At 45.9% G+C, this 25,827-nt stretch overlaps 1 non-coding gene across 1 annotated transcript; it reads left to right on the top strand.

Annotated features, from left to right (window-relative positions):
* The first annotated feature begins 13,602 nt into the window (after window positions 1-13,602).
* trnaa-ugc (transfer RNA alanine (anticodon UGC)) lies at window positions 13,603-13,674 on the top strand. Its single transcript has one exon. It is a non-coding gene; the product is annotated as a tRNA-Ala (tRNA).
* The last annotated feature ends 12,153 nt before the right edge of the window (window positions 13,675-25,827 follow it).

Below are 25,827 nucleotides of genomic sequence, written 5' to 3'. Positions count from 1 at the left end.
CCACCCCCCCACACACACCCCCCCAACAAAAAATAACAAAAACTACATAAAAACATAGACAGAAATTAATAAAAACGCAGACGGGCTGCAGAGGCGGCTACTGACGAGAGTCGCGCCGTCTACCGCGAGTCGCGCTGCAAGTTCTTCTCCCATCGTGTCCATCCTCGTCACCAGCTCCATCCTCCCAGTCTCTGGTCTGTAGGGGTCCAGACGCTACCCCGCCAGGTCTTACTGTCGACCGCAATCAGCTGGCTCGGAGGTTTCCCCTGCAGCCCATGGCACCCTCTTCTGAGAGCAGCTATCATGGCAAGTGCTACTTGTACAGAGTGCTCCTCATGTACGATGGAAGAGGAGAGGACTTTCAAACAAAAGAGTCTGATATTGATTCAACTGAATTGATCGATTGAAAGATACAGCTGCAAAACAGATCCTTCAGCCCATCAAGTCCATGCCGACCATCGATCATCCGTTCACACTTGTTCTGCGTTATCCCACTTTCGCATCCACTAGGGGCAATTCACAGAGGCCCATTAACATACAAACCCGCACGTCTTTGAGATATGGGGCGGAAATCAGAGCTCCAGGAGGAAACACTTGGGGTCACAGGGAGAACATGCAAACTCCACACTGACAGATCCCGAAGGCAGGATCGAACCCAGGTCTCGGGCGACGTGAGGCTGCAGCTACCAACTGCACCACAGCGCTGCCCTATGGTGAAGGGAGTGAGGGAGGGGGAGACTCTGATGAAGACTCTCTCCATCAGCGAACAATTCCCCCATGTCTATTCACGACAAACCTGCAAGTAGTCTCAGAATAGAAAGGAGGTGAGGAGGAACATCTTTAGTCAGAGGATCTGTGGAACACCTTTAGTTAATCTGTGGAACATTGCCACAGAGGGCTGTGGAGGCCAAGTCAGTGGATATTTTTAAGGCAGAGACAGACAAATTCTTGATTAGAACGGGTGTCAAGGGTTATGGGGAGAAGGCAGGAAAATGGGATTCGGAGGCAGAGATCAGCCATGATTGAATGGCGGAGTGGATTCGATGGGCCGAATGGCCTAATTCTACTCCTATAACGTGAATTTGTTAGTCGAAGATCCCTCAGGTGGGAAATGGCTGCTAAAGCTGCACTGGGGATCCTTTGTGTAAGCTAAACACATGGTGTTAAGGGCCTGTCCCACCAGCATGCGACCAGCATGTGGCGAGCGCGACCAAACCGGAAGCGGGTGCCGCGCGGAGGTTGAGTGAGTGACGTGAAGTTCGAGCGAAGTCTGCAGGAAGTTCGCGCGTGATGTACGGCGTCAAGACGCTGCGTATGCCGGTCGAGGCGGTACGTACGGTGTCGAGGCGCTGCGGGCCGGCAGGCCGTTGCTGCGCGGAATTTTTTAACATTGTCAGTTTTTCGGAGTCCTGCGCAATGTCAGGACCAGCTCCGCACAACTCCATACGGCTCCAGCGATCAAAGTGGGACCGGCCCCGCGAGGCCGTACGGCTCAAGCGACCACGTTAGGTCGCGCTAACCGCATGGAGTCGCATGCTCGTGGGACAGGCCCTTTAGCCGCAATGTGGTCCAATCCAGGATTGCTGGCATCAAAGCTAAGCTGAACGTTGATCAACATTTGGTCTATCCTTTGAATCTGAAGTTGAATTTTATAAGTTGCCTGCTTGATGTTCTTTCTCTGTCCAAGTACATCTTGTGTGCACGGGCTTTTCCTAACATGGTGCTCCAAAGTAAGGAGACAAAGTGCTGGAGTAACTCATGGGTCTGGCAGCATTTCTGGAGAACACGGACACAGCGCCAGAGCCCAGAGTTAAATCTTGACTACGGGTGCTGTCTATGCGGAGTTTGTACGTTCTCCCCTGTGACCACATGGGGTTTTTCCTGGGAGCTCTGATTTCCTCTCACACTCCGTAGACGTGCACGTTTGTAGGTTAATTGGCTTTGGTAAGAATTGTAAATTAGCCCTACTGTATAGGATAGTGCCAGTGTCTGGGGATTGCTGGTTGGCATGGACTCGGTGGGCCAAAGGGTCCATTTCCATGCTGTATCTCTAAACTAGACTAAATCCCAATGCAAAAATGAAGCATAGCTTGAGTTTTGTAGTGATTGTAAATGCCAGTAATTCTGCTGTCTGTGTAATGACAGATAACAAGGCAGTAATCATAGACTGAGCCCTCCTATCATTAAATTTACTGATCATTATCTGATAATTATCCTTTAAGGAATCAGACTTCCTAACCATTCATCATTTGAGTCATTATGCAAAGACATGACAGTTCCATTTTATTACATTCACATTCATTTCACAAATGAAACTCAAGGCTGAGCAATCTTAGCTGATAAACCACAGGACAGCTCCTAGAACTAACCTATTTAATTGTGGGAGAGTATGTCCGATGTATAAGCAAAGGGATTAGAATGGTAAATATCATGATTTTTAATTATCATGTTTATATCCATGCTAAGAAAATATTCCACCTTCACTCACACCAAATCAATGTTGACGCAATGAGCAATGAGGGCTGTCTAGACAACTTTTCACTTCCTCGTCCCTAGATTCTCAGAAGAATCAACTCGCAATCAAGATGTGTAGGAAGGAACTGCAGATGCTGCCTGAAGAAGGGTCTCGACCTGAAACGTCACCGATTCCTTTTCTCCAGCGATGCTGCCTGACCCCGCTGAGTTACTCCGGCACTTAGTGTCTATCCTGACAGTCAAAATGCTGGATGTATGTGCTAGATCCAACTATCTTCAATGTCTTCATCAGTTGCCTTCTTTCAAGAGTCAAGAATCAAGGGAGGCAATTGTCAGATGTACTGTATGTAACGGAACAATTAAATTCTTATTTGCTTCAGCTTTACGGGCCCATTAATGCAACAACATATTGCTATAATAACTCATAATTAACTATATACTATAGTACAGTATTGTACCATAGTAAATAACTGTACAGTAATCAATAATACATTAATAATCAGTAATACTAGGTAAACAGATCATAATTGTGCAAACTGAAGTTGAGGGTGCCAAGAAAACTAAGTTGTTAGTGGAACATAGTTGCTGAGGTGGAGTTGTGGTTTGTGTTATGCAGAGTTCAAGACCTGGGAAGAAGCTGTGCTTGAACCTGGTGCCCATGGTTTTCTTCCTAATGCTAGCAGTCAGATGGCAGGATAGCCAGAGTGGTGTGGGTCTTTGATGATATTAGTTACCTCTTTGAAGCAGCGCCTCCACTAGATTGCTTCGATGTTGGAGATTATTTTGATGTCTACTCTGCTGATAAGACAGAATAAAGGACAGGCAGAAAGTACTATGGACAAAGGAACTGCAGGTGCTGGTTTACACCGAAGATTAACACAAAATGCTGGAATAACTCAGCGGGACAGGCAGCATCTCTGGATGGAAGGAATGGGTGACGTTTCGGCTCGAGAAGTCTGAAGAGGGGGTTTCGACCCGAAACGTCACCCATTCCTGGTCTCCAAAGATGCTGCCTGTCCCGCTGAGTTACTCCAGCATTTTGTGTTTATTTTCGGTGTAAACCAGCATCTGCAGTTCCTTCTTACATAATACTGTCATGCAAGTCCAAACTATATTGAGTTCTTCCTTCACCTGTGCATTGTCGGCATTCTTCAAACACAACAGAATGACAAACAGTCTAGATTAACAAATTGATTTAAAAATTGCTCTCTTGTTTACCAAATAACCGAAAAATAGGCCAGCTCTTTGTACATTCCTTGCAAATAGACAGTTCAACTTGTAATTTACATGAACTGCAGACAGATAATCCAATGCTACACATAATCCAGTATGACAGAAAGCCTTAATAGGCAATCAATGTATCTTAGTTGTTGACATGATATCAATTAGCACTGGAGGGTGGTCCAATTATCCTACTTGCTTAGTAAAAATCAACAAAGCTGTAACTCGAGATAAGGATCTCGATCGATCAACCCTTTAATTGTCTGAAGGAACCAATTGATTTATTGGAGACAGTGGAAAGTTGATGACTGGCTGGGAAAGCCAATAAAAGAGAAACTTAGTTGGACTCCAGCACACCCTTCAGATGCTGGGCATTACTGATATATCACGCCTCTTGATTCAATTGTCTGCTTTAACATTTCCCCTCAAGCAGGTGATCTTGAGCTCTTGTTGGCTTTAAGTTGGGATAGTTTAACCCTGGGGCAGGTGGGGTTCACCAGCTGCGGAGCGGAGTGGATCGGATCCAGAGCACCCGGGGGAAACCCACACGGTCACAGGGACAACGTACAAGGTTTAGTTTCATTTATTATTGTCACGTGTACGAAGGTACAGTGAAAAGCTTTTTGTTGCGTGTTATCCAGTCAGCGAAAAGACTATACATGCTTACAATAAAGCTGCCCACAGTGTACAGATACAGGATAAAGGGGAAAACCTTTTGAGCAAGATAATGTCCAATTCAAGGTAGTTCAAAAGTCTCCAATGAGGTAGATGGGAGGTCAGGAGCACTCTAGCTGGTGAGAGGAAGGTTCAATTGCCTGATGACAGCTGGGAAGAAACTGTCCCTGAATCGGGAGGTATGTATTTTCAAACTTCTGTACCTCATGCCTGATGGGAGAGAGGAGAAGAGGGAGTAACCGGGGTGAGGCTGGCCTTGATTATGCTGGTGGTCTTGCTGAGGCAGCAAGAAATGTAGATGGAGTCTAAATAAGGGAGGTTGGATGGTGTTTTGCTCTGAGCTATGTCCACAACTCTCTGGAATTTCTAGACACAGAATGCTGGGGGTAACACAGCGGGACTCAGTCTAGACCTTTCTTCAGACTGTTAGTCAAAGTCTGAAGACGGGTCTCAGCCCGAAACGTCACCCATTCCTTCTCTCCAGAGATACTGCCTGTCCCGCTGAGTCACACGAGCATTTTGTGTCTATCTTTGGTGTAAACCAGCATCTGCAGTTCCTTTCTACACATTTGCTGCCTTTTACTGCAGTCTTGGATGTAGCTGTTCCCAAACCATGCTGTGATCCATCCCGATAAAAATGCTTTTTACGGCACATCTCTTGAAGTTGGTGGGAGTTGTTGGGGACTTGCAGAACTACCTAAGCCCTGTCAGGAAGGAGAGAAGTCGATGTGTTGTTTTCTTGGCCATTGCTTTGGTGTGGCTAGACCAGGACAAATTGCTGCCGATATTTATTTCTAAGAACTTGAAGCTTTTATCCATCTCTTATTCAGCGCCATCAATGTGTGTACTGCTTTGCTTTCTGATGCCAATCACAATCTCCTTTGTCTTGCTGACTTTGAACATTCATTCTGCACTCCCTCCACCTTAATGACATCTTTCCTGTAGCACCGTGACCAACATTGACCACAATACTCCAAGTAAGGCCTTGCCATCTTCCATCAGGTAACAGAATTTGGACACATTTATTTTAAATGATATGATGAGGGTTGAGATCAGGAAATAATGAAGGCAGCATGAAAGTAAATAATGCCAAGGATGGGTGGCACAGCTGGTAGAGCTGCTGCCTCACAGCACCAAAATCCCAGGGTTGATCCTGACCTGTGGTCCCGTCTGTGTGCAGTTCTCCCTGTGACTGCATGGATCATCTCTGGGTGCTTCGGTTTCCTCCCACATCCCAAAGACGTACGGGTTTTGCAAGTTAATTGGTCCCCTGTAAAATTGCCCTTGGTGTGCAGACAGTGGATACCGAAGTGGTATAGCAGAGAATTTGTTTGAATGGGTGATCAATGGTCAGCATAGAGCCAGTAGGCCAAAGGCCCTGTTTCCATGCTGTATATCGAAACTTAACTGCATTGTAGGTTTTATCTCTCTTCCCCTTATAATCGGTCTGCTTCAATCTGGATCTGATTGAGCCAGGTGTTACTTGCTCTATATCCTTAACAGGGTCATTAAACATGCCCTCAAAGTTACATCTGTTTATTCAATGACAGAACTTTCTGAACATATTTCAATCGAGTGCATTGACTATTCCAGGCAGTAAGAGCGTTAGCAATTTTCGTTGACTGCTGAATAATGTTCCCACAGGCTCTCTTTTCACTCAATAGCTTAATCACTTCAGTTATCTCAAGGGCACCCTCATTACTCACACTCATCCAGCACAATTCCAGCATTTGTCTGTGACACAAAAATACAAGTGCCTTCAATCTTCCACTTCAGCATTCAGGATCCAAATTTCACATTCATATCATATAAATCCTGTACATAGCTTCCAACATGCATTAACCTCCAAAGGCAAGAAATCCGGGCACATTAACCTCCAAAGGCAAGAAATCCATTTCTCTCTTCCCTGAAGCACTAGTTTCTTGAAACTAGTTGTGGGATCTTACAAGTGCCTTTTGTCTCCACATCCCAAAGACGTGCTGGTTTGTAGGTTAATTGCGTTCTAAATTGTTCCCAATCTTTGAGTAAAGCAGCAGGGAGGTTCTACTGCAGTTGTACAGGGTCTTGGTGAGACCACACCTGGAGTATTGCGTACAGTTTTGGTCTCCTAATCTGAGGAAAGACATTCTTGCCATAGAGGGAGTACAGAGAAGGTTCACCAGACTGATTCCTGGGATGTCAGGACTTTCATATGAAGAAAGACTGGATAGACTCGGCTTGTACTCACTAGAATTTAGAAGATCGAGGGGGGATCTTATAGAAACTTACAAAATTCTTAAGGTGTTGGACAGGCTAGATGCAGGAAGATTGTTCCCGATGATGGGGAAGTCCAGGACAAGGGGTCACAGTTTAAGGATAAGGGGGAAATCTTTTAGGACTGAGATGAGAAATACATTTTTTACACAGAGAGTGGTGAATCTCTGGAATTCTCTGCCACAGAAGGTAGTTGAGGCCAGTTCATTGGCTATATTTAAGAGTGAGTTAGATGTGGCCCTTGTGGCTAAAGGGATCAGGGGGTACGGAGAGAAGGCAGGTACAGGACACTGAGTTGGATGATCAGCCATGATCATATTGAATGGCGGTGCAGGCTCGAAGGGCCGAATGGCCTACTCCTGCACCTATTTCTATGTTTCTATTGTGTAGGGAGAGGTTGAGAAAATGGGATAATGTAGAACTAGTGCGAACGGGTGATCGATGGTCGACTTGGACTTGATGGGCCAAAGGGTCTGTGTCCAGGCTGTGTCTCTAAACAAAATATGTGTTTATTGTGGTAGTAATATTCAATAGTAGTAGTCAGGATGCATCGCAGCATGGTTTGAGAACAGCTCTATCTAAGACCACAAGAAATTGCAAAGAATTGTGGACACAGCCCACATCACACAGTCACACAAGACCATCACACAAACCAACCTCCCTTCCACTGACTCCATTCATGCCTCAGCAAGACCGCTGGCATAATCAAGGATGAGTAACATCCTGGCCACTCCCTCTTCTCCCCTTTCCCCTCAGGCAAAAGGCATAGAAGTGTGAAACGCACACCTCCCGATTCAGGGATAGTTTCTTCCCAGCTGTTTTCAGGCAACAACTGAGTCCTGAGCTACTATCTACTTCACTGGAGATCCCTGGACTATCTTTGATCAGACTATAGACTAAGTGGGACAGGGGCATTATAGCACTTGCAGGGAAGCATATCCTGGGGTTCGATCCAGTTTTACATGTGACGACTGTCAGGTGTGCTTTGAAGAGTTTGTACGTTGTTCTCCCCGCTAATGCAAACCGCGTTGAAGGTTGTTGTTTCTCCGACTGGTGTGGGGAAATCTTCGGTAAAAAATGACATTTTAACACCCAATTAATGTAGCACACTATCCAAAAATGTGACGTACAGGGGTGTGAAGTTGCTGTTATGCCCCTTTTGGCTCGAAACCTCTGGTACATTGCATAAGGTTTGTTCCTAGGTATGTGCAGTCTGTACCTGTGTTAATGTGCGAACAGGGACCTTGGGGGGGCGCTGGTCAGGTGGGCGGCATTATAGCATCAGTCCGGGTTCGATCCAGAAGGTGCTGCTGTACGGAGTTTGCAGGTTTCCGCGCTGTGTCTCTAGACTAACTAAACTAAATAGTCAATCACATCCCAAGATCTGTGCTGAGAAATTACTGTAAGTTATGGGACACAAATTTTTAAGAGCTACAGAGTTGGATTGTAATTTAAACCTGGTTATAAAAAAGTAGTGGATATTGTATGGGGACATTGCATATAATAAGGGATTTGATCATGCATTTATGCTTGCAGCTTAAGGCACTGGTGCATGTAAAGAGGTTTTAATTATTGCACCGTGCACACTTGATGCCTCTCGTGAGAAACATATTCATAAATCTGTGATTATTGCACAAAGGATCATCGAGCCACGGCCTGTCGAGGGGAGCCGCCTCTGAACCCAGCTCAAGCCGCCAGCGACAACAGACACAGGACCTCGCGGGCAGTTCAGTTTAGAGATACAGCGCGGAAACAGGCCCTTCGGTCTTCCGAGTCCGGACCGACCAGCGATCCCCGCACATTAACATTACCCCTACACACACTAAGGACAATTTGCACATACACCAAGCCAATTTAACCTACACAAACCTGTACATAGAAACATAGAAATTAGGTGCAGGAGTAGACCATTCGGCCCTTCGAGCCTGCACCGCCATTCAATATGATCATGGCTGATCATCCAACTCGGTATCCTGTACCTGCCTTCTCTCCATACCCCCTGATCCCTTTAGCCACAAGGGCCACATCTAACTCCCTCTTAAATATTGCCAATGAACTGGCCTCAACTACCTTCTGTGGCAGAGAATTCCACAGATTCACCACTCTCTGTGTAAAAAATGTTTTCCTCATCACAGTCCTAAAAGATTTTCCCCTTATCCTTAAACTGTGACCCCTTGTTCTGGACTTCCCCAACATCGGGAACAATCTTCCTGCATCTAGCCTGTCCAACCCCTTAAGAATTTTGTAAGTTTCTATAAGATCCCCCCTCAATCTTCTAAATTCTATCGTGTACAAGCCGAGTCTATCCAGTCTTTATTCATATGAAAGTCCTGACATCCCAGGAATCAGTCTGGTGAACCTTCTCTGTACTCCCTCTGTGGTACGTCTTTTGAATGTGGGAGGAAACCAAAGATCTCGGAGAAAATCCACGCGGTCACTGGGAGAACATACAAATTCCATACAGACAGTACCTATAGTCGCCGGGTCTCCGGCACTGTAAGGCGGCAACTCTCCCGCTGCGACACCATGCCATCCTGTTGTCAAACCGCCACTGGCAGCCGGCCGGGCTTTGACAACAGGTCCGAGGCTCATCTCCCGCAGGCCCCCAAAGACCGCGAAGCGGAAGGCGGAGAGGGTCGTTGACACCGGCAGTCGCTGGAGCAAGAGCTGGTAGGAGAAGGACCAGGGAGTCTTAAGGCCCAGTCCCACTTTCCAGAGTTACTCATGAACTCTCCCGAGTTTTCCCCTTGATTCGAACTCGGAGAATTACGGTAATAACCGTTGGTAGGTACTCGGGGCTATTTATTTAAATTTGTGGACATTTTTCAACGTTGAAAAAACGTCCCGATTTACCTGATGCCCCGAGTTCCTACGACTGGCATTATGAGCCGCTATAAAACGTCTATGGACTCCCACGGCCTCGCTACCGACATTCCCTGACATTCCCCGAGTTCGAATCAAGGAAAAAACTCAGGAGAGTTTGTGAGTAACTCGGGAAAGTGGGACAGGGCCTTAACCTCCCGCACCCTCAAGGTCGGCTGTGGGAGGCGCCCCCTGGGGCACGAAGGCTGAAGGATGGGAGAGGAGGGGGATGGTTTGCTGGTGAACAGAATGAGGGGGGGGGGGGGAGACAGTCGGGGCAAGAACGAGCCGCAGAGAACAAAGAGCGATCATTGGGACTCAAATTTTACTGTTCCCAGGTACTGTATATGTGACAATAAAGCATCACTGAACCATTGAATGGGATCGTTGAAGGGGCCTGATCTTGTACATTTTAAGTACCGGTATGTTTGTCAGGAAGACAATTGGAACAAGGTTCGGTCACAGAGAACTATGGAGTTGGAGTGACCTGGAGATGACAGAGTTCGGAAATGAAATGACTTTCACTCAAATATAAAGTGCTTCATTTCTGGTTCTGTTGGTGTCCATCACAGGCAAGGACAGGAGGAGAAGGAGACACAAGAGACTGCAGACAGTGGAATCTTGAGCAAAATACAAATGGCTGGAGGAACGAGGGGCAGGCAGTATCCGGGGAGGGGGTGGACACATGTCGTTTTGGGTTGGGACATTTCTTCTGACTGGAAGAGAGGGGCAAGAAAGGGCCTCTACCACAAGGCAGGCCGAGGGAAAATGGGGAAATGGGTGTCCACCCTCAAGAGTCTTCTGAAAAGCGTGTATCTACCTCCACCAGTCCAAGGACCAACGTATCTAGAAACTCTCCAGAACCAGAGGACGTAGGTTTAAGGTGATGGGAGGAAAGATTTAATAGGAACCTGAGGGGTAACCTTTTCCGCCCAAAGGTGGTAAGTGTATGGAATGAGCTGCCAGAGGAGGTAGTTGAGGCAGGTACTATCACACATTTAAGAAACATTTAGGCAGGTGCATGGATAGGATAGGTTTAGAGGGATGTGGGCCAAACATAGGCAGGTGGGACGAGTGTAGATGGAAGATGTTGGTCAGTGTGGGAAAGTGGGGCCGAAGGGCCTGTTTCCATACTGAATGACTATACAGTATGACTCAATGAGATACTCATGCTTTGCACATTATACAGCCTTGGGGTACAGATCTAGCTGGATTGGCGATGAGTGGAAGAGGAAGATTGAAGAAAGAGACAGAAAGGGGAAAGGGTACATCTCATCTCCCCAGGGTTGAGTGGAGATGCCAACCAGCAGTTCATGACTTGCGTGGCAAGATGGTCAGTGCCCGAACGCAGCTAAATATTTTGAGCTTGCACAGGCAAGCAGCCAGTTAACATCACGTCAGATAAGCGTCGGTCAAGGCCCATCGGGATGGTGTGGGAGTTCCATTTCTTCCCCTTGACATTTACCGGCATTATCATCACCCGCTCAACCTTCACAGCAACGTTCCGAGGACCTCCATTGATCAGAAACTGTTGTGATTTAATTCCCATGGCAACGAGATTGTGTCAGCAGCCGCTGCGATGAGCAAGCCAGTCCCTCACCTTGCAGAACTCCTCACCCATCCGTAAGGTACAAGGGAGGTCCTCCTGCCCGGCTCCAAAGACGCAGGTCACAGACGGTATTGTCTCTATGTAACTAGGAGTAGAATGAAGAACAAAGCAGCTTTCTGCAATCCCACCCCCTTACCCTTCCTCATCGCACAGTGTACTCCAGCATTAGTGGACAGTAAAGGGCCTGTCCTACGAGCATGCGACTGCATGCGGCAAGCGCGACCAAACCGGAAGCGGGGGCCGCGCAGAGGTCGAGTGATCCCGTACGAGTTGACGTGAAGTTCGAGCGAAGTCCGCGGGAAGTTCGCGCTAGGCACATGCCGCCAAGACGCTGTGTACGGCTTCGAGACGGTGCGTACGGCGTGGAGGCGGTGTGTACGGCCTCAATGTGGCTGCGCGGAATTTTTGAACAGTCAGTTTATCGGAGCCCCCGCGCGATGTCTGGACCAGCTCCGGCGATCGAAGTGGGACCCGCCCCGCGAGGCCATATGGCTCAAGTGACCACGCTAGGTCGCGCTCGCCGCATGCAGTCGCATGCTCGTGGGACAGGCCCTTAACACACGACTGTAGGGATGGTGGTAATTTCAGGCATATGCTGATGTAATTGATCAACATGCCCATGTGACACAGCAATATCACCAAGTGTGTGGCTAAAGCAAATGGGGGGCCTGGCAGTATTTTTTGTTACTAAGATCCTCCATCTTCATAAGTTCATGTTATGGAAGCAGAATTAGGCGACTTTGCCCATCAAGCCTACTCCACCATTCAATCATGGCTGATCTATCTTTCCATCTCAAAGCCATTTTCCTGCCTTCTCCCCATAACCCCCGACACCCGTACTAATCAATAATTTATCAATCTCCACTTTAAAAAAATATCCATTGACTTGGCCTCCACAGCCTTCTGTGGCAATGGATCCCATAGATGCAACAAATCCACTGACTAAAGAAATTCCAACCTACACGACTCCCACCTGCCTTCGTTTAGCCCATATCCCTCCAAACATTTCCTATCCATGGATCTGACCAAATACCTTTTAAATGTGGTTATAGTATCTGCCTCAACAACTTCATCTGGCAGCTTATTCTGTGTTAAAACTCAACTGCTGGAATGAGAGCAGAGAGCAGGAATGGTTGAGGAAATTGACAGATAGGTGTCGGGTCGGGACCATTCTTGTGTTTGCTTAGTTTAGTTCATTTTAGTTTCATTTCATTTATTGTCACACGTACCGAGGTACAGTGAAAAGCTTTTGTGATAACCACTCAGCGGAAAGACTATACTGTAGCGGCACCTGCTGGTGCTCGACAATATCGAACCCTGCGGTCGGAAGCCGCGCGCACGTGAATCTGGGAGGGGTCGTGTTTTCGCGTGGTTTCTGGGCTCTGCCAGTCATTCGTTGTGAGACCACCGTGTTCAAGAAGGAACTGCAGATGCTGGAAAATCGAAGGTACACAAAAATGCTGGAGAAACTCAGCAGGTGCAGCAGCATCTATGGAGCGAAGGAAATAGGTGACGTTGTGAGACCACCGTTGTCCTCAGTTGCGTTTCAATGACAGAGTGTTTAATCGGTGAATTTGATTCGAACCTACCGATTATTGTCCGTGATCCACCAAAATACATGATTACAATCAAGCCGTCCACACTGTACAGATACACGATAAAGGGAATAACGTTGATTGCAAGATAAATTCCAGTAAAGTCTGATTAAAGATAATCCGAAGGTTTCCAATGAGTTAGATAGTAATTCCGGACTGATCTCTTGTTGTTGATGGAATGGTTCAGTTGCCTGATAATAGATGGGAAGAAACTGTCCCTGAATCTTGTGGACTCTTTATCTAGATTTCTAGACATTTCTTTTCAACTTTTCTCCATTCCCCAAATATTACTAAAACTGTAATGGACAGCTGGGCGCATGGATATACAAGGAACGGAGGGATCTGGATCATAGGCAGAGGAGATTAATTGAACCTGGCATCATATTCAGCATAGACATTACGGGCTGATGGACCTGATCCTGTGCTCTATATTGTTATTTAGTCAGAGGGTGGTGAATCTGTGGAATTATTTGCCAAAGAAGGCTGTGGATACTTTTAAGGCAGAGATAGATAGATTCTTGATTAGTGCAAATATCAGGGGTTATGGGGAGAAGGTAGAAAGAATGGGGCTAGGAGGGAGAGATAGACCATCCATGATTGAATGGCAGAGTAGACTTGATGGGCCGAATGGTCTAATTCTACTCCTATCACTGATGATCGTATGATCTGTTCTATTTATGTAAATATGTAAATGACCAATGCTTCCATGTGACACAGAAATATCACCGAGTGTGTGACTCAAGCAAATGTGATACTTTGGTTGGCCTCCAATACAGCTCATACCCATGCCTTGAATGTCTTGGTTTCTCATGGAGCTTATTACAGATGACAAAGATACCCCAGTGACCACATCCACCTACAACCGAGTCTGGTCTGAAGAAGGGTCCTGTCCCGAATCATCACCAATGGCCAGGGGATGTAGCTCAGTGGTAGAGCGCATGCTTTGCATGTATGAGGCCCCTGGTTCAATCCCCGGCATCTCCACTGTTTTGGGGCAGCAGAGTGGCGAGCGGTACAGCTGCTGCCTTACAACGCCAGAGACCCGGGCTCGATGCAGACTATGGGGTTGCTGTCTGTACAGAGTTTGTACGTTCTCTCTGTGACTGCGTGGGTTTCCCCCCATTCCGTCTCACGTTCCAAACACGTGCAGGTTTGTAGGTTAATTGGCTTCTGTAGGATATGTGCAGGATATGAAACTGCAATAACATAGAACTAGTGCACAGGTGGTCGTTGGTCGGAGCGAACTCAATCGCCTGCAAAGCCTGTTTCCATGCTGTAACTAAAACTAAAAGCTATCCATGTTCTCCAGAGATACTGCCTGACCCTCTGAGTTGCTCCAGCCCCTTGTGTCTGTTTTCCTTGGATCTTGAAATACCACTCATCGTCTTACCCTGACTTCATACTGCACTCATAATACTAAAAAATGTTAACCTAAATTGAGTTAAAAGGTTTGAGCTCAATGTTAATGTGCTTTCACTCTTGGAGGTACATTACACCAGGAGGGAATGTGCTCAGTTTTTCAGAGCGAGCTAAACAGGAGACTACAGTGCAGGCATCAACTTACCTGTGGGAGTGCAAGTCAGCTTCTCATCCTTTTAACAAGCTTATTGTTCCCCTGCGTTGCCCAAATCGCATGTTTACAGACTGCAGCCACGTTTGATGTATTTTTTAAATAAACATCCAAGTTGTATTCTTTTCCTTATCTGCCCATGTGGAATAAGAGTTTACGGAGATTAATGGCTCAGGGAGTTCTGAAAGGCTACAGTTGTAGTAACATTTGTGGCGTCTTTTTTCTGCTGAATTATTCCTGTCAGGTATTATTTTTATATATTTTAATTTTAATTTTCATTTGTTTAAATTTATTTTCGTGACAGTTTCCTAAAATTTGCCGAAGAAACCTTTAATTTAGTTTAGAGACACAGCGCGGAAATAGGCCCTTCAGCCCACCGAGTCCGTGCAGACCAACGATCCCTGTACACCCGCACTATCCTACACACTAGGGACAACTTATAATTTAAACTGAAGCCAATTAACCTACAAACCTGTACGTCTTAGGAGTGTGGGAGCACCCCATGCGGTCACATGGAGAAAGTACAAAATAATTACAGACAGCACCCGTTGTCAGGATCGAACCCAGGTCTCTGGCATTGTAAGGCAGTAACTCTACCGCTGCACCACCGAGCCACCACTGTGCTGTTGCAGTGAGTCTTACTATGGTTTATTTCATGAATTAAATCAGTGACTTCCACCATTCGCTTGCTTATTGCTTCACATTTATATTGTAAGTGAATTAATTCATATTTTATTCCGAGAAGCTGTTTTCTATAAAAGGGGCTCAGAAACTCACACTGCAAGCCGCATTATGATGGAATAAATGATCTTGTGCATCAGGAGAAATAGAGTGAAGGAACGACCTGCTCATATTTATAGCGTGTGAGTTATGTTTGTTCCTTGGCTGTGAAATGCCTGCAATAATTCACTCACCTATGAGAAATCCTCTTCAGCTCACAGAAACTCATTAAAATACCTGCTAGTGGCATTTCCGCTGGGAATTGCTATTGGAAAATAACATTTTTATGATCAGATAAAAAAGACCCATGGGACTTTGAAGTCACATAAAACAAATTAATCTTACAGAGCACATTAGCTTCCCACAGTTTGCATTGCCACAGATATGGCCTGGAGCTCTCAATGACATATTGTATGTAACTGAGCTTAAACCCCAAAACTGCTCGCTGCATGCCAGGACAAAATAAACATCTCAGTATAGATTGTAGCAACATAGAACTAACATGTTTAAGGTGAAGGGGAAAAGATTTAACAGGAATCTGAGGGGGTAACGTTTTCACACATAGGGTGGTGGGTGTATGGAACAAGCTGCCAGAGGAGGTAGTTGAGGCTGGGACTATCCCAACGTTTATCCCAGTTAGACAGATACATGGATAAGACAGGTTAGGAGAGATTTGGGCCAGACGCAGGCCGGTAGGAGTCGTGTAGGTGGGACATGTTGGCCGGTGTGGGCAAGTTGGGCCGAACGGCCTGTTTCCCTGCTGTATCACTCTCTGACTCTTTGAGTCTAAAATATGATCTTCATGTGATCATGCTGCAGTGTAAAGCTTGCTACAAATTTGTCGTCATTTTAAAGCAAAATGTCTTGCCACTGGGTGTCATGCAAGGGACTAAACTGTAAAACGTATCATGGATGACTGGAGTTAGCAATATGAATATTCTTCTGAGATTAATGGGCCAGATATTGCTGTCTGAATAATGTTTCAGCGAAGCGAACTGGCAAGAATTGACGTAGATGGGAAGGCAACTAAAAATAGAGGAGCATCAACGTGATCAAAGGTCAATATTCAAAGATATGTTGTCAGAATTATTTCATTCCGTTGGTTTAATGGGAAAAGTATCTCACTGATAATATGCAGATGGCCATGAGTTGCTGCTCCGCCTCATAGTTGATGCAATCCAGCCTTGCCAGAGTACGTTAGACATTATGGTAACATGAAAGTTATATAGTTAGATAGTGACACAAAGTGCTGGAGTAACTCAGCAGGTCAGGCAGCATTAGTGGAGAACATAGATAGGTGACGTTTCAGGTCAAAACACTTCTTCTCACGGGTCTCGACCAGAAACGGCACCTCTCCATGTTATCCAGAGATGCTACCTGACCTGCTGAGTTACTTCAGCACTTGGTGTCCTTTTGTGTATTAACCAGCATTGGCAGTTCATTCTTTCTACTTCTATAATGAGAAAGTGAGTTGCCCATGGAATAAACAGCCCTTCAATAAGTTAGGGTCCCGATTCTCCAACCTACATTATTGCGGATACAGGACTTTTTTTCTGGCAATTTTACACTACAATGCTGAGAACTATAGTTTGCGCCCTGGTGTCATTTCCCTTTACTTTATCTTTACTGCCTGTGTTTGGCTTCATTGTATTCATGTACTGTATTGTCTGATTGTAGGGTGGGCAGGGAGAGGAGGGGCAGGGCAAAGCCTGGCAGGTAGTAGGTGATGTGGAGTTTTGATAGGCAGATGGTGGATGGATAGAGATGAAAAGACAGAAGGTGTGGGATAGAAGTATTAAACGAGTATGAATAGTGAAGCTAGAGGAATGACACTCCCCCCCTCCATTGTGTCCCACATGGATTTTTCCCCCCCCCCCCCCCCCCCCCCCCGCCTATTTCTCCCCTCCCCTCCCATGTACATATTTTCCTCATAATTCGCAACTCTTCAATCCTTTTGTCACATCTTCTGCCTTTTCATCTCTGTCCTTTGTCCAGCCATCTGCCTATTAACCCCCCCCCCCTCATCTGCATTAATATATTACCTGCCACGTTTTATTCTGCCCCTCCTCTCTTCAACTGTCCTCCCCCCCCCCCCAAATCAGTCTGAAGAAGGGTCCCGACCCGAAACGTCACCTATCCATGTTCTCCAGGGGATGCAGCCTCTAATGTTCTCCTCTAATGCGCTGAGTTACTCCAGCACTTTGTGGGTTTTTTTTGGTAAACCAGCATCTGAAGTTTCTTGTATCCATATAGTATTATCTGATTTGACTGCCTAACATGCAAACAAAAGCTTTTCACTGTACCTGATGCACGTGACAATAATAAACCTAAACCGAGCTAAAACAACACAAAGCTGGGGACCTACATCTCTCTAGGTAATATTAGTGTGTGATATCCATGTGGTTTGTCCATGTAAGGACTTTAGTGCAGAAGCAAACCCAGTTGCCATTCCTCATATATGCACAATAAGTGCAAATAGATTTATCCCGTGCACTATCTACACCTCTACAGTCAATAGTGTTTTTATTCACAAATGTTCATTATTAGCACAGTGAAATGATTTCCCTTTCAAACAGTCGAGTACAGTGTCTCCATAGCCCCGATCCCCGATTAGCAAGTGTACAGGAACAATCTACTGAGCTGCAGGCAAGAGGGGCCATGTTTAGGCGCCATGTTCAAAGGCCACGCTCTAGATCTTATGAGCGGTGCCTGTACCAGGCAAGCCCCAGGCTATGTAGGAAAGAACTGCAGATGCTGGTTTAAATCGAAGGTAGACACAAAATGCTGGAGTAACTCAGCGGGACAGGCAGCATAGGCTGTTGTGTGCCTCAGCTGTCTCCTTCCTTGAACGCCACGTCTCTCTCCTCGCCCTTTGTTCCACGGGGAGCCTCCTGCAGGCGATGTCGAGGGGTGGTAGGCCTGACCCCAGTTCCCTCTCCTCTCCTCCAAGCCTCGCTCCTTGCCCAGAGCTAATTCCCATCCGGTAACGGGAGCTGAACAATAAACCTAGCCATTGCTCGAAGTTCAAGCGCAGTTTGGGAAAGTCTAACTCTGGCATCATCCAGAGTTCAGAAGGACAACAAACTTCACCCGTCCAAGCAGATCTGTTATGATTGCACGTTGCAGCTCTGCCTGAAAATGTTGGGCTATCTCTCTCACGCTAATCATTGGGCCATACAGCATCACAAGCCAAAATGTCACCCATTCCTTCTCTCCAGAGATGCTGCCTGTCCCATTAATGTACTCCAGTATGTTGTGTCTATCTTTGATGTAAACCAGCATCTGCAGTTCCCTCCTATATAAATCTTTTGGAAGACTTGGCAGGGCAGAGACTAAGAAACTGGAGAGACCTTAACCAGAAATTATAAACCTGCTTAACCTCAATAGAAGCAGCTCACAATGTGATTCCTACAGCTTGGACATTCTCTTTTCCGATCTCTGACGGTATTATGCAAGAATGTCCCTGGGATCCAATACCAGTGATATCACTAAACTCACTCAACAGTCAAAGACGTTGAAGAATTCTCACTGACGACAAACCGCGAGATAAAAGCACAATTTTTAATTAATACAATTAATATTTTACAGGCCACTAAATAAAATTTGGAATAAATCCACATGATTAAAGCAGAAGCTGTAACATCATCAATAAACTTCTTAAGCTTTTATTGTTTTACAATCTATCATATTTTGGAATATTTTATCAGAGATGATTACACTGCGTGTAAATTAAATTAGTTGTTTTAATGACAGAGACATTGTTGTAAATAATTTTTGTTAGTGCACCATTATGAATTCACAAACCTTCAGCAGCAGACAAGACTTTATGGGCAATTTATAGCTACTTCACATTGCAGCGAACTGCAAACAAGATAATATGTAGACGGATGCTGATACAGGCCCTTTAGCCCACCAATCCCCACCGGGCAGCAAATCCCACACTCTAGCACTATCCTACACACACTAGGGACAATTTACAATGTTACCAAGTCAATTAACCTACAAACCTGAAGTGTGAGAGGGAACCGGACCACCCGGAGAAAACCCACGCTGTCACTGGAAGAACGCAACGCGGTCACATGAAAATCACTGGAATATAAAATGTGTTTTCAAAGCCGGTTGCAAAGAGTGCAAATTATTTTGCTTACATTATGGAGCAACCAGCCAAAGCAGGCAGAAGTTTTGAAATGTGCAAACTCCGAACCGACAGCACCTGAGCTCAGGGTCGAGCCCAAGACCCTGGAGCTGTGAGGCAATGGCACTAACTGCTGCATTTCCGTCTCCCTCATCTGACATATCTGAGAACAAAGGCATGAGGTATGAAAAATGGTGAAAAGGGCAAATTCCAAAAGGAAGATATCTTATCCCAGTGAGGATGAAGGTTTTCCTTTGTAAAAAGTGCCACACAAACATATTCAAGAAACCATAGATGCTGCTGCACCCGCTGAGTTTCTCCAGCATTTTTGTGTACCTTCGATTTTCCAGCATCTGTAGTTCCTTCTTAAACATATTCAAGAAACAGTTGGTTTTGGGCTTCAACTGGCTTTTCATGACATTTCGTTAAGTCACACAAGCATTCATTTACTTGTTTAGTTTAGTTTAGTTTTATCTTATTGCCATGTGTACCGAGGTACAGTAAAGAGCTTTTTGTTGCATGCTAACCAGTTAGCGGAAAGACTGCACATGATTACAATCGAACTATCCACAGTGAAAAGATACCTGATACAAGGAATAATTTTTAGTGCAAGATGAAATCCTGTAGTCCAATTAAAGGTACTCCGAGGGTCTCCAATGAGGTAGATAGTAGCTCAAGACCGCTCTCTAGTTGTTGATAGGGTAGTTCTGTTGCACGATAACAATTTAATGGATACTGAATATATCAATTTAAAAATGAATGGTATTTTGATATTTTTCAATCATTATTATATTCATGGGAAATGACCTATAAGAAATGGATTTGTCATATCACATCTGACCTGTCGACAAGGCCACCAGCGTAATTAAGGACGATTCGCACATTGCCCACTCCCTCTTCTCCTCTCTCCCATCAGGCAAAAGGTATAGAACCGTGAAAACACACACCTCCAGATTCAGGAACGGTTTATTCCCAGCTGTTATCAGGCAACTGTATCATCCTATCACAACCAGAGAACAGTGCTGACCTGCTATCTAGCTCATTGGTGAACCTCAGACTATCCTTGATCGGACTTTGGTGGTTTTACTTTGCACTAAACGTTATTCCTTTATCATGTATCTATACACTGTAAATGCATTGATTGTACTCATGTATTGTCTTTCTGCTGACAAGTCAGCACGCAACACAAGCTTTTCACTGTACCTCGCTACACATGTCAATAAACTAAACTAATGTGATAACGTTCATTAATACAGACTTACTCCAGAAGACTTATTAATTTTACACCTGCCTGAGATATCCAATCAGTTATCAATGACCGTGTAAACTGATCATTTATGATGTTTACAAACTTACACCACATATCTATTGAACCAAATCAAAGTGTTGCAGGAAATCAGTGGGTCAGGCAGCTGGCAGGCAGCGGTAGAGTTGCTATCTTATAGCGCCAGAGACCTAGGTTTGATCCTGACTACGAGTGCTGTCTGTACGGAGTTTGTACGTTCTCCTCATGGCCACATGTGCTCCTGTTTCCTCCCACACTCCAGAGACGTACAGGCTTGTAGGTTAATTGGCTTCAGTAAAAATCGTCAAATGTTCCTGGTGTGTACCATAGTGCTAGTCAGTGTGGACTTGGTGGGCCGAAGGGCCTGTTTCTGCACTGTATCTCTAAATTGAACTAAGCTAAGCTAGGCCTCTCATTTATCATTCCTTCGCTCGTGTGTCAGACAACGTGTAGCTCGCTATTGACTTCCGTCGTCGTCCAACATGTTGACACAATTGCATCAACGACATGATGCACTCTGACACCCGACGCGTCACAGAGTGCATCATGTCGGTGTTTCCGGGGATCGCCGCAAGGAGGCTTCTGTCATGATCCCCATTCATCATTTAAATCATGGTTTAAAATTGATTTTCAAAACTTAAAGCCTTATAACTGGGCGGCACTGTGGTGTAACGGTAGAGTTGCTGCCTTACAGCGCCAGAGACCCAGGATCAGTTTCTCTAACAAATCTCCCCACAACCTCTGACATTCTAGAAAAAAACAATCCGAGTTGTATCTGTAGATCAGTGCATGTTCCTTTAACCATACCTCCCGTATTACTAACCACTCCCCATTGTCTCCAGTATAATTGTAGTGTCCCCACCTCTAGCTCGCTCTCTAGCTCCAGTGATGACCACGGACAGCTACAGCATAGTGATAAACAGTTACCTAAATAAATAGTTACAGTAAAAGACTTGTGTGTGCAGTAAGTCATTTTACAGTATCCAACTGCTCCCTGCAGCTGAAACCCTCTAACCCTGGCAGCATAAACCTCCTCTGCACCCTCTCCAAAGTTTCTGCATTGTTGCTGTAGTGGGCCGACCAGAACTGCCAACAATACTCCAAATTCGGCCTGACCAAAGCCCCGTAGAGATGCATCATGACTTACTGAACCTAACCAGGGTTTGGGAGCCCCATGAATTTGCTGGCTGCTACTGGGCTGCGGGCATCTTCTGCTGTGTGTGACAACAACAACCAAAAGAAGCATTTGCAACTTGCGAATGGTTAGGGTTACAAACGATACTCAGGAGCGGAAACCCCGATGAAATCTGGGAAGAACATGTGTGTGTCGGATTTCCAATGAAACATAATGCTTCTTTTGTTTTGCCTTAACAAGCAATATTTCACTGAAAATTCTGGAATGTGCCTTGGAACAATTTTCTATGTTAAAGGTGTCATTTAGTTTCAAATTGATGCTGTTGTTCCCCTAATAACAGTCAGTTCTCACTGCTGTGCCAATTTGTTAGTTGATTCAAAGAGAAGAATCCACTAATGAGACCACACGGACTTCAGAGATGTCTGCTGCTTTACATGGGGTCAAAACATGCCTAGATTTTCTCCCAAGCTGGGAAACAAGATTGATCACTTTGCAGAGTAACCCAAGCCAGGAAGTAAGCTTAATTAACTCATTGCCTGAGTGTTTTGTGGCCATTAGCAACTCCCGTGTGCATCACACAATCTATTGCACATTCTGCCAAATGGAGAATTGTGCACGCAGACCAGACCATCACACAACCCAAACTCACTTCTATTTACTCCATTTATACCTCATGCTGCCTTGGCAATCATGGATGAGTCAGATCCCGGCCACTCCCTCTTTTGCTCTCCCCCATCAAGGAAGAGGTATATCATCATCATCACCATCATCGTTGAAATCAGCAATGGGCATGGCGCCTTACAATGCCATGCACTGAAGTATGGATGGCCTTTGGCTCGCTTGGAGCTCATCCGCCCTTTGACAGGTCTTGTTTTGGGTCCTGCTGGGGGCCCACAGCCCCCTCCGCACCCGGCAAACCAGGTGGGGGAGATGGTTTAGTCGCCGACTATCCGACCATGGAGCAGGTAGCACGGGATTACATGGTACCCGTGGCGGGTGGAATTCCTCCCCAACCTGACCTGACGAGGTCAGAAGTGTGAAAACACTCACCTCTAGATTCAGCGATAGTTTCTTCCCAGCTGTTATCAGAAACCATCTGAATCAACTGCATACGATGAGCATTTGACGGCACTGGGCCTGTACTCACTGAAGTTTAGAAGAATGAAGGGGATCTCATTGAAATGTACAGAATAGTGAAAGGCTTGGATAGAGTGGATGTGGAGAGGATGTTTCCACTAGTGGGAGAGTCTAAGACTAAAAGTGATAGCCTCAGAATTCAAGGACATTCCTTTAGTCAGAGGGTGGTGAATCTATGGAATTCTTTGCCACAGAAGGCTATGGAGGCCGTCAATTGATATTTTTAAGGCAGAGATAGAAAGATTCTTGATTAGTACGGATGTCAGAGGTTATGGGGAGAAGACAGGAGAATGGGGTAAGGATGGAGAGATATATCAGCCATGATTGAATGGTGGAGTAGACTTGATGGGCCGATTGGCCTAACTCTGCTCCTTTCATTTATGACCTTATGGAGTTGCGATCCTACCAAAACTAGAGAGCAGTCCTGAGCTACTATCTATCTCATTAGAGATCTTCGGACTATCTTTGATTGGACTCACCTGGACTTTAACTTGCACGAAACATTGTTCACGGTATTCCCTTTATCATATATCTGTACACCGTAGATCGCTTGATTGTAATTATGTATTTTTTTTTTCCTCTGACTGGGTAGCACGCAACAAAAGCTTTTCACTTTACCTCATTGATACTATCTTTGTGTTGTCATGCGGCAGGTTCAATGGTGGTTTTATTGTCACATGCGCAAAGTGCAAACACACATTGAAATTCCTTTCTTATAAACCGTCCCTTGAATAATTGAATTGATTGAATACGTTTTATTGCCAAGTATTCACATACAAGGAATTTGCCTTGGTGCTCCGCCCACAAGTGACAACATGACACACAGTGACAGCTAAGAATGATACATAAAACATTGAACACTACTAATAAAACATTAATGATTAAACATGAATACCACAGCCAAAGGAGGCTACAGATTTTTTGTTGTTGAGTATAGCTACTACTCGTGGGAAAAAGTTGTTTTTATGTCTGGCTGTGGCAGCTTTGACAGTCCTGAGTTGCCTTCCAGAGGGAAGTGATTCAAAGAGTTTGTGGCCAGGGTGAGAGGGGTCAGAGATGATCTTACCCGCTTGCTTCCTGGCCCTTGCAGTGTACAGTTCGTCAATGGAGGTAAGGTTGCAGCCAATAACCTTCTTAGCTGATCGGACGATTCGCTGCAGCCTCCGGGTGTCGTGCTTGGTGGCTGAGCCAAACCAGACCATGATGGAGAAGGTGAGGACAGACTCTACAATGGCCGTATAGAATTGGACCATCATTGCCTGTGGCAGATTGTGCTTCCTCGGCTGCCGCAGGAAGTACATCCTCTGTTGTGCCTTTTTGACTGTGGAGTCGATGGTGGCCCCCCACTTAAGATCCTTGGAGATGATGGTTCCCAGGAACTTGAAAGACTCCACAGATTGATGGTGAGTGGGATGAGGGGAGAGGGAACTCTCCTAAAGTCTACAATCAATTCCACTGTCTTAAGAGCTTTGAGCTTCAGATTGTTGCGATGGCACCAGGATGCCAGCTGTGACACTTCCTGTCTGTAGGCAGATTCCTCCCCATTCTGGATCAGTCCAATCAGGGGTGTGTCTTCCGCAAACTTGAGAAGCTTGAGCTTGACAGAGGAGTCAGTGGAGGAGCAGTCATTGGTGTAGAGAGAGTAGAGGAGAGGGGAGAGGACGCAGCCTTGCGGTGCTCCTATGCTGAGGGTCAGCGGGTCCGAGATGCGCTTTCCCAGCCTCACATGCTGCTTCCTGTCGGTCAGGAAGCTGGTGATCCACCGACAGAGGGGTTCAGGCACAGTCAACTCGGAAAGTTTTGAGCGTAATAGCTCTGGCCCAATGGTGTTGAATGCAGAGCTAAAATCAACAAACAAAATCCTTGCATAGGTACACAAAATTGCTGGAGAAACTCAGCGGATGCAGCAGCATCTATGGAGCGAAGGAACTAGGCAACGTTTCGGGCCGAAACCCTTCTTCAGCTGGAGACAAAATCCTTGCATAGGTCCCCTGGTGGTCAATGTGCTGGAGGATGAAGTGCAGGCCCAGGTTGACTGCTTCATCCGCAGGTCTATTGACCCGATACGCAAACTGCAGAGGGTCCAGCCCTCGGGGTGATATTTTTCAGCTTGGCCAGCACAAGCCTTTCAAGGGTCTTCATGACTACAGAAGTCCGTGCGACAGACCTGCAGTCATTAAGACCAGTAGTCCTTGCCTTTTTGGGTACAGTGGAGACTTTGAAGCAGGCAGGGGCAGTACAGTTTTGCAGGAACTGGTTGAAAATGTCGGTGTAGACTGGTGCCAATTGTTCGGCACAGAGCTTGAGAGTTGAGGGGGAAACATTATTCGGTCATGGAGATTTCCAGCTTTTCTCTCTTCTGAAAAGCCTCTCCACCTCCTCTATTGTTATTGTTGATGATGGGGAAGTGATGTTGTGCAGCACAGAGGGTGTGGGTAATTGGGTGTGGTGGTGATTGGGGAGGGGTGCGTAGGAAAGGGCCCAGTCTTTTCGGACTGAGTCTTGCGTTAAGTATGTATGAAGTGGTGAATGGGGAGGAGTGGGTGTAGAAGGGCCCAGTCTTTGCTGTCCGAGGTCAGGCTGTGAGTGGGTGTGAAGTGTTGGTTGGGGTGGGAAGGGATCCAGTCTTTTCAGACCGGAGTCTTGCTTTAAGTAGGTGTGAAGTGGTGAATGGGGAGGAGTGGGTGCAGAAGGGTCCATTCTTTGCAGAAGGGGTCTGGCTGGGGTCTGGGGAGGGGGGGGAGGGGATACCAGGGTTACGTTTCTGCTAGTCAAACCTGCAGTAGCTCATTCAGGTCATTGAGCAGCTGATGATTGTCCAAAGAACGGGCGACTTTCCTCTTGTAGCTGGTGATTTCTTGCAAGCCCTTCCAAACTGAAGATTCCCGATTAGCAAATGATACAGAAATAGCCTACTGATCCCACATGCAAGAAACGCCCTGTTGGGTTTATCCTATTGTGAATGGGATTACTCTAGTTTCGAGCTCAGTTTAGAGATCCAGCATGGAAACAGGCCCTTTGGCCCACCGAGTCCAGACTGACCATTCACCCTCGTTCTGTCATAGAAACATAGAAACATAGGTGCAGGAGTAGACCATTCGGCCCTTCGAGCCTGCACCGCCATTCAATATGATCATGGCTGATCATCCAACTCA

This window comes from Leucoraja erinacea, chromosome 25, assembly GCF_028641065.1.
Source record: "Leucoraja erinacea ecotype New England chromosome 25, Leri_hhj_1, whole genome shotgun sequence".
NCBI lineage: Eukaryota > Metazoa > Chordata > Chondrichthyes > Rajiformes > Rajidae > Leucoraja > Leucoraja erinaceus.
Note: the sequence above shows the minus strand (reverse complement) of the source record. Positions and strands in the feature narration are given on the sequence as shown.